The following is an 11,237-nucleotide window of genomic DNA, read 5'->3' as shown; positions in this document are numbered from 1 at the left end:
GATCATTCTCATCACAGAGATGCACAGGCCTAAAATTACCACCACAAAGATTCAACTCACTGCATGGATATAGTCGTTTCAAGATGGATATAATGGATACAGGGATAATCCCACAATTAGAAATATATATATATATATATATATATATATATATAGAGAGAGAGAGAGAGAGAGAGAGAGAGAGAGAGAGAGAGAGAGATTTTTTGAACCATGAATTTTTAATGTAACATTGCAAGGTTTATCTTATAGTTATAGATAAATAATGACTTTGTACAAAATAAGGCATAACAAGGACTTTTAAGATGATCTTCCTCAAACGAGAAACAATGAAATTTGATAATTTTAAAAAAGTAACTTAAAAGCATAATTATCTTAATGCATATCCCCAACCTTATGAAGACACTTATTTCTCTCTTGGAATTGAAGCCAATGAATACTCTTATCAATCCTATAGTGAAAAATTATGGTGCTTCCATTAATTACATATGGAATCTGGGGGTTCTTTTCCTGCCAATGTTTCACAAATTATAGTGCATGGTTCTTTGTTCATTATTTTGGATGGCGCATGAGCATGTAATCATATAGACCCTACGTAAACAAATATGTCATTGTGTTGGGAAAGTTGGATGGTTTTGAAAGACACTACTAGTTCTGACAATGGAAACTTAATGATTAACAGTTAACTCTGCTCATGGAAGCTGACAAATTTATAAGCTCCCAACTTTCCCTATTTTGTCTCATACCTTTATCTCTACAAACTTTATCCCTTTTTATTTCATCTCTACATAAGGAAACCAAATTGCAAGTCATTATACCTTGTCTTGGTATGAGTTATATACTATTTTTGTCATAGCTTCCACAATTATGTCCTCACCTGCAGGGAGTATTATATAATTCTTAGATTTCCCAAACATAAATTATTAAATTCTCTTGCAATAATTCAAGAAAATAATAAATGATACATATCTGAAATGCCATGAAGACTTGCATATATTTTATAAGGGTGGACTCATAAAAGTTTCCATACTTGATGAAAAAAATGCATGACCAGAAAAACTTTGTGGAAGGGAAATTAATACCTCAACCTAGTTAGTTTTGTCTATAAAAATCATCACCTGAATATCCACATAAACCAAATTTTAACTTCCAAAGAAATTCAAATATTCAGAAAAGATACATACCTTGGTTATTTGGAAACTTTATATTCAACTTTGTTGTCATCCTTGTCATGATAAACTGCTTAATAGATCCTAGAAACCCTTGTAAACTTCCCATTTGTAAAAATCCATTCCCATCCAAACCACCTCCCTTATAGGTAGTGAATTGTGCATCTAGTGGCATTGGTGGGATAGCGGAGAAAACTTCAATATTAGGTGCTTCAAAACCTTGATTAAAACTCATGTTTCTCATGGACGATACATCCAATGAGGATGGTTGCATGAACACAAGAACTTCCATGACCCTTTCAAACTGGCTCATGTAAACAATTGGGCAAGTTTTCAATTGGTTACTTCAAACGCAGGGCATAAAAAGCATTGGATCACACAAACATGTACATACTATGAAAGATAATGTAAGCTAGCTTTGAAATCTTACTTTCCAAAATTGTAAAGTGAAAAATGTGTGATCTGGTGTGTAAGTTAAGTAGAGAGCCCAATAGAGACAACATAATGTTGCTTGCTTGTTTGAAGTTGTGTTTGTTGATTATTTGGTGAGTATGAGTGCACTCTTTCAATAAGATTCTCAACACATTAGTTTCTATATCATTTAAAGTTTGTAAAAAATACACTGAATGCATCAGCTAAACAATTATGAAAAGCTAGTTCCATGCAAAATCCTAGTTGCACGCATCAATTGCATTGCAAAAATTGAACATAATTAAGGATGGCTAAGTACTTATTAAGCTCAAGTTTTGGTGCCTCTACTTTGTAAATAATTAGAGATAGGGGGTTACCTAGTTCCCTTTCCGTCACTATGAGGTGGTGTTGTTTTTCAAGAAACTGGTTGAATAACAATATATTCTCTTTTTCTTTCAACCATATGTAGTAATTCTTGAAAATTTCATGATTTTCCCTCTCAATTCTCTGCCACACTACAAAATTCAGTAACCATTTTCATGTCAATTTTAATGACACAGACAAAACGTTTAAGGTTTTTAGAAGACTAGCAATTTTATTGATCATGTCTTAAATGCTTTGATATACCTTTTCACTCATACTATTCATCCATATTAAATCATTTTTCACCAAGTTAATCAATAACAAACAAATAACTTCCTCATCTTAAGTCATGTTGGTTAAATTATGCACATTCATTACCTATTATACTAGCCTTCCAATTTGTGTTTATATTTGAGCCAATGGTGCACTTTTTGCAAGTTAGGTTCTTGTGATGCCCAACCTCATATGAGTTTATGGGAAAAAGGAATGTCATATGTGACAAATGAAAAGGGAATAAAGCTAGAATAATTAAATGACTATTGTCTAGACAAAAATAAAGAGGAGAGAGTTCAAGTTGTAGATAATTCATTGCACGGGTTAATAGTGTCTTTATACAAAACTTGCAAAGAATATTATGTATGAGTGCAAGCCCAAAAATTACAAAAGTTATTTTCTCTAAAAGAAAATGAGATGCTTGACACTTATTAGACATGCCACTTTACTGTGATCATCATCTCCAATATAATCCAGGCATAGGGGGATTACATTTCCAAAATTGAAATTAGTTGCATCATTTCCTCAGTCCATAATATCTAGGCGGAAAATAAAATCGCATCAGTTTCACAACTCCATACAAAATAATTACAATACTATAATATTGTTAGCTATTTTTTGTAACAATTTTACCTTTGTAAACACACCTATAGTTTGGTGATCTGCCATGAATATTTGTATCCCAATTTACTAAACATATAATAATGGATATTTTTGCCGAGAAACATCTAAAACATCCATTAAAGAATATATGTAGAAATGCAAACATCTAAACTCAATCCCATTTTCCATCTCAAACACCCTACACATGTACTTACCATCAGGATCAACAATTCTCGATAATTTGACAAATCTGCATTTGCAAGAGAAACTGCTAGAATTATGCATGTTTCATGCTTGATGTATGACAAAATCATTACTCTAATTTGGGCTTCAGTATCACAAGGTTGATCACTCACTGGAACCTTTGTTATACCATTAAAGTCCACAAGAGTTATTGTGCTCTACAACCCAGTATGGTTGGGTCGAGACGTGCTCTACAACCCAATATGGAAGTAGATCTCACATAAACATGTAAATGTGAATGTAAATGTAAAAATTTAACATGTAATTTTTAATATAATGTCGGCCCTATTTAGAAATAAATCTAATTATTATTATATATAAACACAATATAAATTTATAATATAAAGAGGTTTATGAACACTCAAAAAATAGATATGGTAAATAATTAAAAATATAAATTAAGTGGAGGTATGGTAAATAAATAAAACCTCTTTTTATATTTAGTCCATAAACCTCTTTATATTTACAAAGACTCAAAAAACAGGTTTTATTTAGGTCAATCCTATGGGCCAAATACCATTTTAATACCATAGGCCAAGCACCATATTTATTAAAGAGGTATGGTAAATTAATAAAAATATAAATAAACTAGAGGTATGGTATATTTACCCCATAATTCATTTTATATTTACGAACACTCAAAAAAGAGGTTTTATTTAGGTGAAGCCTATGGGCCAAATTGTTATTAATACCATGCAAAAAACATTATTAACCCTAATATTAATATTAATAAAAATAAAAATGGCACATGGTATGGACCCATGGTATTGAGAATAAATGGTATTGACCCATAGTATTCACGTGGAATGTAGCCGATTTAAAGGAAAAATTAAACCAGCATAGATCCATCTTTACTCTGGATCTACTAAGCACCCAGGGATCAAATATCCTGATATGCAAACTAGCATAGAGTGAAAAAATATTTGATCCCTTTTGGAGCTTGGTAAATCCAGAGTAAAGATGGATCTATGCTAGTATTAAGAACATTTGGAGAAGGATGTGTCATGCAACTCCATGAATCCGATGGAAATCTGATTATAAAAAGGAAGATTTTGTTTTTAAGATTTAATTTGTTGTCATATTACATCATCCCTGAGATGATTATCCTTGGCTTCCTATAACTTAATCATAAGTGAAATTATATTTGGTTCAAGCCTATGCATGCATTCAAGCAGATATTTTGAACATAATTTGATCATCCTTAGCTTCCTATAACTTAATCATAAATGAAATGAGATTCGGGTCAAGCCTATGCATGCATTCAAGAAGATATTTTGTACATAATTTGATGTCAATCATTCCCTCTGGTTCTAGTACACCACCTTTTGGTATTGTTTCTACATACATTTCAACTTCATCTAAATTAAGAATCTTTCTATCAACTACCACCCATGCTCCTCCCCATAGTTCCCCCATTTTTGGTATGTAAACAAACATAGGTTGCTTGTATGTGCATAGATTCTCCACAATGGTAGATCCAACTTGAAGAATTCCTTCAAAAGGATCCCTTTGACCAATAGCAAACCTCTCTAGTTCACCAAGATAAACAGAAGAAGCTCTTCTTTTTTAAATCTAACAGGTTGTGTGTTGTTTTACATGCTAAATCTAGATATCGAACCTGGACTACTTGAGGTACTACTCTCTCTGTAGAATCAAGGTTACTAGGGTCTACAAGAATCACCCACATCATTGTTTGGGTCTCAACAAAAATAATGGCCATGGGGATGCCCTTAAGATTCACTCGCCTAGTAACCATTGTTTTTGTCCACACTTCTAATGTCTTTGTGAAGCACTATTTCTCAAGATTCCACCAAGCCACCTACCATTATCTTCTACACTATGAATGACTGCGCAAGGATCACATGAATCCTTTGGAGCGAATTCAACTAGTCTATCTGGAGGATATAGAGGCTTCACGATAGGAAGAGGTCCTCCTATATAAGGAGGAATATAGATAATCCACTTCAAGATGGCCAAGACACCTTCAAAATCATCATATACAGTTAGGTGAACAACACCATTTGTTTCCATGATTTTTGGGCCTCCTAATTGCATATGGGAGCTATGCACTTCAAGATTGGATCAGTTGAAGGGCGAGCACTGATGCTAACTGATGTCTAGGGAAAATTTGGGCAGACCAACACACCCTCAAATTATTAATTAAATCAAAATGGGAAGGTATAAGCCCTCATCCAAATGTTGAAACAATATAAAATGAAGAGCGTGAACAAAACCACACCCATATCAAATTCTGAAGATCTTAGTTACTAATCTCACCATACCTAAGACCACAACTGTTTCACAAGTTTTCAACCAGATTGAAGCTCCAATCAACCATGTTTGGAAACACCCATTTTCAAGAGGATATGCCTTAAAAAGTTTACAACATCTGTCTTCACAAAAATACATTTCTAATTGAGTCAAGGCATTGAGTTGCTTTTTGCCTCAATAGAAAACACAGGCACTAAATTGATGTCCAGGGAAAATTTGGGCAAGCCAACGCACCCTTGAATTGTTAATTCATTCAAAATGGGAAGGTCTAAGCCCTCATCCAAATGTTGAAACAATATGAAATGAAGGGCCTGAACCAAAACCCACCCATATCAAATACTAAAGAGCCCACTTAATAATCTTACCATTACCTAAAACCAAAAATGTTTCACAACTTTTCAACTAGATTGAAACTCTAACCAACCATGTTTGGCAACACCCATTTTTAAGAGCATATGCCTTAAAAAATTTACAACATATGACTTCACAAAACTACATTTCTAATTAAGTCATTGTGTTCAGCTTCTTTGTGCCTCAACAAAAAATGCACGCACTGAAATAATTATTCTGAAAGGAAAAACTAAAAAATTCCAATCAAAATTTGGCTTAGACCTTCGCTTAAATTTGTACCAAATAGTGCATATCCATGAAAGATCCTTCAAGGCTTCAAAACTAGAGTTAACCCCACCTTCGCATGGTTGTGAAGGGCTTTGGTTTCCACCTCACCAGAAAGAGTAACAAAACTTTTAGGCCTCCACTCATGCTGAAGTAGTGTAGCTGCCCATCCATAATAATTGAGGCACCCCTTAACTATTGTTAGTGGGTCCAAAGCATGTTGAGTGCCTATGCTAAACACATTATCATTCCTTAAAAAGCTATGTCATATATCTAGTACAACAACAGCCTTTGTTAGAGGACTCACAGTGTGCAAGTAAGATGTCTTCAAGGTATTACCCTTACCAACTCTACAAAGCATGGGTCACTTTAAGTATGAACCATAAAACTTTCTATGCAGTGCTTCATAAAAAAGTTTGCAATTTCCCCTATATTTCACAAAAAAACTCACTAAAATTCACTATTCCAGTTTACAATAATGGCAAGGACCAAGTCTTACAAGGTCAAAGAAGAAACAAAATAAAGCTTTGAAATACTCAAGCCTGCATCATATTTCAAGAAGTTTCCAATGCAATGTAAAAAAACAACTTCACCCCCTATAGAAAGATTATCGTTTCCAATCACTCCTAGGGAATGTGTTATTAGAGATGGTGTTAGTCCAATGCTTGTACCGACCCCTACATAATCATGCAGATATTGAAGATCAACTTGTCAAATTTACAATATATAATGTTAGCAAAGTTAAAGTGTAATCTGTGTCACAAAAAAGTTACATAAGTACTTTTATCACTATTAATCATGAAGAATGTGCATATAAGCTACCATTTTTTAGTCGGTGACCATTTTCCAGTAAATTGGGATGAGATAGTGTGCAAGGAAATACGTGAATTCTAAAAATTGAAATGAAAGACACCTTAGATGTTTATAGTATTAATTTCTTAGGAATCAATGTTTAATTTCATAACAAGATAAAATAATAATGAAATGTCTAAAGCACATATATCCAATATTCAACAAATATATTTCTATGTTTTACAAAGGTGTCCCATCATAATTTATGTCGTAGTTTGTTACTGGATCAGTTTCAAATATTGATATTAAGGCAAGGATCAAAGCCTCCCAAAAATATTTCATGTTGGTTGGATCTATGAATATAGGATTAATCCTCTAATGATACACTCCTTTCACAATTTCAAACTAATCTTGGGAAATTTTTCCTTTAGATGTCAAATAGAATAAATTTATGTCGATGGTAAACAACAAAGAGAAAGAGAGAGGGTGGAAGACCTTAACTGAGAATCATAACACATATCAACGGTCAAGTTGTAAAAAATAAATATGTACTTAGTTTTTTTGCATTGCATCAACAAACTTACCAAAGATTATGCACAATGTTCTTTTAGAAGCTAAATCATAGCATGTTGATTAGCACCCTCTGCATTTGCAAATGGTTGTAAAATAAATTTTATCACTTAAATCCTCAAACTAAACAATGCACATAGTGGATTCAGTACCATTGATTTTCCAAAATTTAAAATAAAAAAAAATTTAATAAATACTACAAACAACATAAATATTTATAGCAACAAAATATTTTGAAGGAGAAAATTGCACTCCTTGCTCTTGATTTATAAAACAAGCTTTCAACTAGAGATGAGAACTACAAGAAGGCTCAAGTGGAATTGGCTAATGAGAAAGAAGAGGCATTCAATTCCAAGATTATAATTTGAACAACTTTTATCTAGGAGTGGATGGAGGTAGCCATTAAAACTCTTATTAAGAATCATCTGTGATTGTGAATCAAGACCAAGAGGAAAGTTTCCTATTGAATAAAGGAGAATATTAATTAATGTGAAATTATACATCCCTTTATATTTTCATTTTCTTAGTCTTGCAAAATGAATCTCATTCTGAGAGCCTTTGTTCACCAAGTGTGCTTTTGACTTCCTTGTAAAGCATATTCCAAGCAGATTGTGGTACCATATCAAATTCCCGATGAAACTATTCTTTCACATCTATAGAAAAGTATATTTGGATTATTGACACAAAAAGAATGAACCCTCTAGAAAAGGCAATACAAATAGGTTAGGGAAAACAAGTTGAAGGAAGAGCCTATAATGGATCATTATGGCTTTGATATCAGGAATGATATTCAAGCCCAAAAGCTACAAACGAATACAAACAGTGAAATTGTGTAATCCAAGAAATGGCTATAGCCTATATTATGATACTATTGTAGGTGCTTTGCACATGTGTGTGTCGAACCCTCTCCAGTAGGAAGTTGGCTACCTAGAGATAGAACCAAGATACAAACTACATTTTTTCTCCAACATTCCTCTCATTAAGGCAATGGTTGGAGCAACAGTAGGTGGGGTTGCATCCATCAATAGCAACTTCAAGACACACTTGCACACATAAAACAACTAGAATATCTTTAATCTTCCTCAAGAAATTAACCTCCTGCTAATCTATAGTTGAACATACAAAAGTTACAAATTGAAATCAATAAAATGGAAAATAAGAAAAAGGAGAAAATGAATTGCAAAAAAGTCCAAGATGATTTTTAATTGAGATAAATGACTCCCTAAGACATAGAATTAAACATTGTATAACACAAAGGAAAAACTGAGAGCAACTTATTCTATTGCTGAGCTTCATCTATACTACGTCAGTCAATGTTGTCAAGGTTTTTGAAATTCACTAATAACCACATCATCACAACAAGAAATGGAAACCAACATTGTAAACATTGGCTTAGAGTGAAGGCAGGCAACTCCTCCTGAAAGGGATTGACTTGAAAAATTTAAATAGTGATTACTTGGTCTGAATTTAAATACCTTTCATTTTTTTCAAGTTGTGCATATGCATCTTGTTTACTTGCTTGACACAAGGCCTTCTTCAACTTTGTTGTAGTTTAAATAGGTAATTGCACTCCTCTAGAAATTGCCTCCATAGAATAATTTACTTCTTGTAATGCTCTTCCTGGGTGAAAAAACCAATCAATCCATTTTGTCAAATTTCTATTGCGGTTAGTCAATTTCTTCAATTTTATGGGGGAATTTAAACGTGTATTAACGAAATATTATAAAGTGCTGAAATATATGATTAAACACAATTTGAAAGTAATTTTACGTTATATTTTGATAGAGATATACCATAAACTATATTTTTTTTAATTTCAAAGCATTGCTTATTCATTTGCCATTCTCCATTTTGCGGGACTAAGAATGGGATGGAAAAAGATATGATCCGAAGAATTGGTCGAGTGGGATAAACGTAAAGTTAAAGCTGTGATCAAAGTAATAATGATTTTATATTTACTGGGTCACAAAACCAATCAATTAATATAGCAACACAATTCGATTTTGGGAAAATGGCCTTCTATATAATGTGTTTCCACGTCGTTACAACAATCTTGCAAGCAATGATAAACACCATCATTATAGCCATAAAAAATGCTTGATGCCTCTCCACCTTGCAGGCAGTGATAAAGACCTTCAAAAATGGTATTGTAAGTCTTAAAATCAAGAAAGATGTCATTAAAACCCATCTCATCCAACAAATGGTCAACAAAATCTACTTGGATTGGGATTTCACTGCAAGACATGCCAATCATTGTATTATAAGTGGGAAAATCAAGTACAATACAATTTTTCCTCATAAACTCCCAAAGTCAATAAGCATCCTTCATGTTCTTATGCTATTAACGGATTCGCAATGTATTTTGGAAGAAGGTTAGATCAAGCAAACACTTCATATTACTCATCATGGTCAGATACCTCGATGCCTCTTCAAATCAAGAGCCATTACCTAGAATGCTCAAGAAGGCATTATAAGCTGGTATGTTGTTCGACAACCATCCGATGCAGCTAAAAATTTCTCCAAACATGATTCTAGCATTAAACACATCTCCTACGATCTCTCATCCCTCCAGTAGAAATGCAAATGTGTCAGCATCCAGGGTGATCCTCACCTTCATCCTATCAAGGAATTTGGTTGCCGCTTTCACCTGATTGTCCCTGCACTACGCACTGAGAAGACAATTTAGTGCAACAACATCCTATCAGAATCCATACTACTCCATCACCTCGAATGTCATCCTCTCCTCCTCAACCTTACCGGCCTGCACATAATTCCCAATCACATAGGAGAATGTTTCCATGGACATGATCCCCTAGTTCTTCGTTACCTTGATTCAATCCATATCACATCAAACATTTTTTCTTTGCGGAGCAAATCAACAAGAAAATTAAATGCAAGCGATTGTGCTTCCTCCCAAGTTTCAAGCCAGCCCAAAGAATTTTTTTTATGGCATCTATGCTAGCCCCATAGGACAATTTAAGCACATCCTCCACAAACTAGACTAAAACCCCAAGCCACAACTCTTTAAAACCATTTTCAACACCCCTCTGGGCCAACTCTTCAGCTCACAACCATTTCAATCGAAATCGTTCAGGGATATTGAGAGGGGTCCAAACTGGGCTCTTTTGGGGCTTGATGTGACAGTGGCGAGTGAAACATGGGCTTCATGGAAGGGGCACCATGGAATTCCATAAGAAATAATAAAAGGATAAAGGATCAATATTGTTTTTAGCTCTTCTTGCATTGTTTGTGAACCAAGATTCGATGTAACTATTCATATTGGCCTTATCCATCATTGATTGAGAGAGATTTATCCCCAAACCAACTTCAAAATTTCAATTTCTCCCAATTCAACACCCTGCTATTATGATTTCTGATTGACATTACAACTTCAAATCCTATGAACTCAATCACCGCAAAATTCTATATGTTCAAATCTTACGTTACTGTTTTATATATACAAAGACATAATTAGGGCAAGTTCCAAAAAATTGAAAAGCCCCCTTACGAAGTTGGCGGCATGAAAATGAACTTTTATTATGCATTAATATAATGTTTTGATTTGCGGTACCCCACATTTTTCCCGCCAACATTTCCTTCTTTTCACAATCGTAAAAGCCCCAAGGTATCTTTGATGCATTCCCAGGGATTTATTGGGCAAGGTACTTTGGATTCATTCCCATGGATCTATTGGGCATTCTATTTTAGGAAGGATTTTGGTAAAATAGAGGGACCATTAAAACATTCTATTTTAGTGATTACTTTTAGCGGGTTTTTTTTTTTTTTTTGAAGTTGGTTATTATTTTAATTCGGTGAACTTTTTTTTGGTTTTTCTGGTATATGAGGTAGTTACTATTAAGCTGGTGATGCTTGTTTTTTTTTCCAAAATGGAGGGACCATTCAAACTTTCCATTTTAGTGATTTCTTTTA

The 11,237-nt window shown here is 33.7% G+C and overlaps 1 pseudogene; it reads right to left on the bottom strand.

The window, feature by feature from the left end:
• Nucleotides 1-8,748: 8,748 nt before the first annotated feature.
• Nucleotides 8,749-10,475, bottom strand: LOC149252022 (uncharacterized; annotated as a pseudogene).
• Between the last annotated feature and the right edge of the window lie 762 nt (nt 10,476-11,237).

Source organism: Pinus tabuliformis, chromosome 7 (assembly GCF_031772625.1).
Source record: "Pinus tabuliformis cultivar Carrire ecotype Pingquan chromosome 7, CPIR1, whole genome shotgun sequence".
NCBI classification, from domain to species: Eukaryota; Viridiplantae; Streptophyta; class Pinopsida; order Pinales; family Pinaceae; genus Pinus; species Pinus tabuliformis.
Note: the sequence above shows the minus strand (reverse complement) of the source record. Positions and strands in the feature narration are given on the sequence as shown.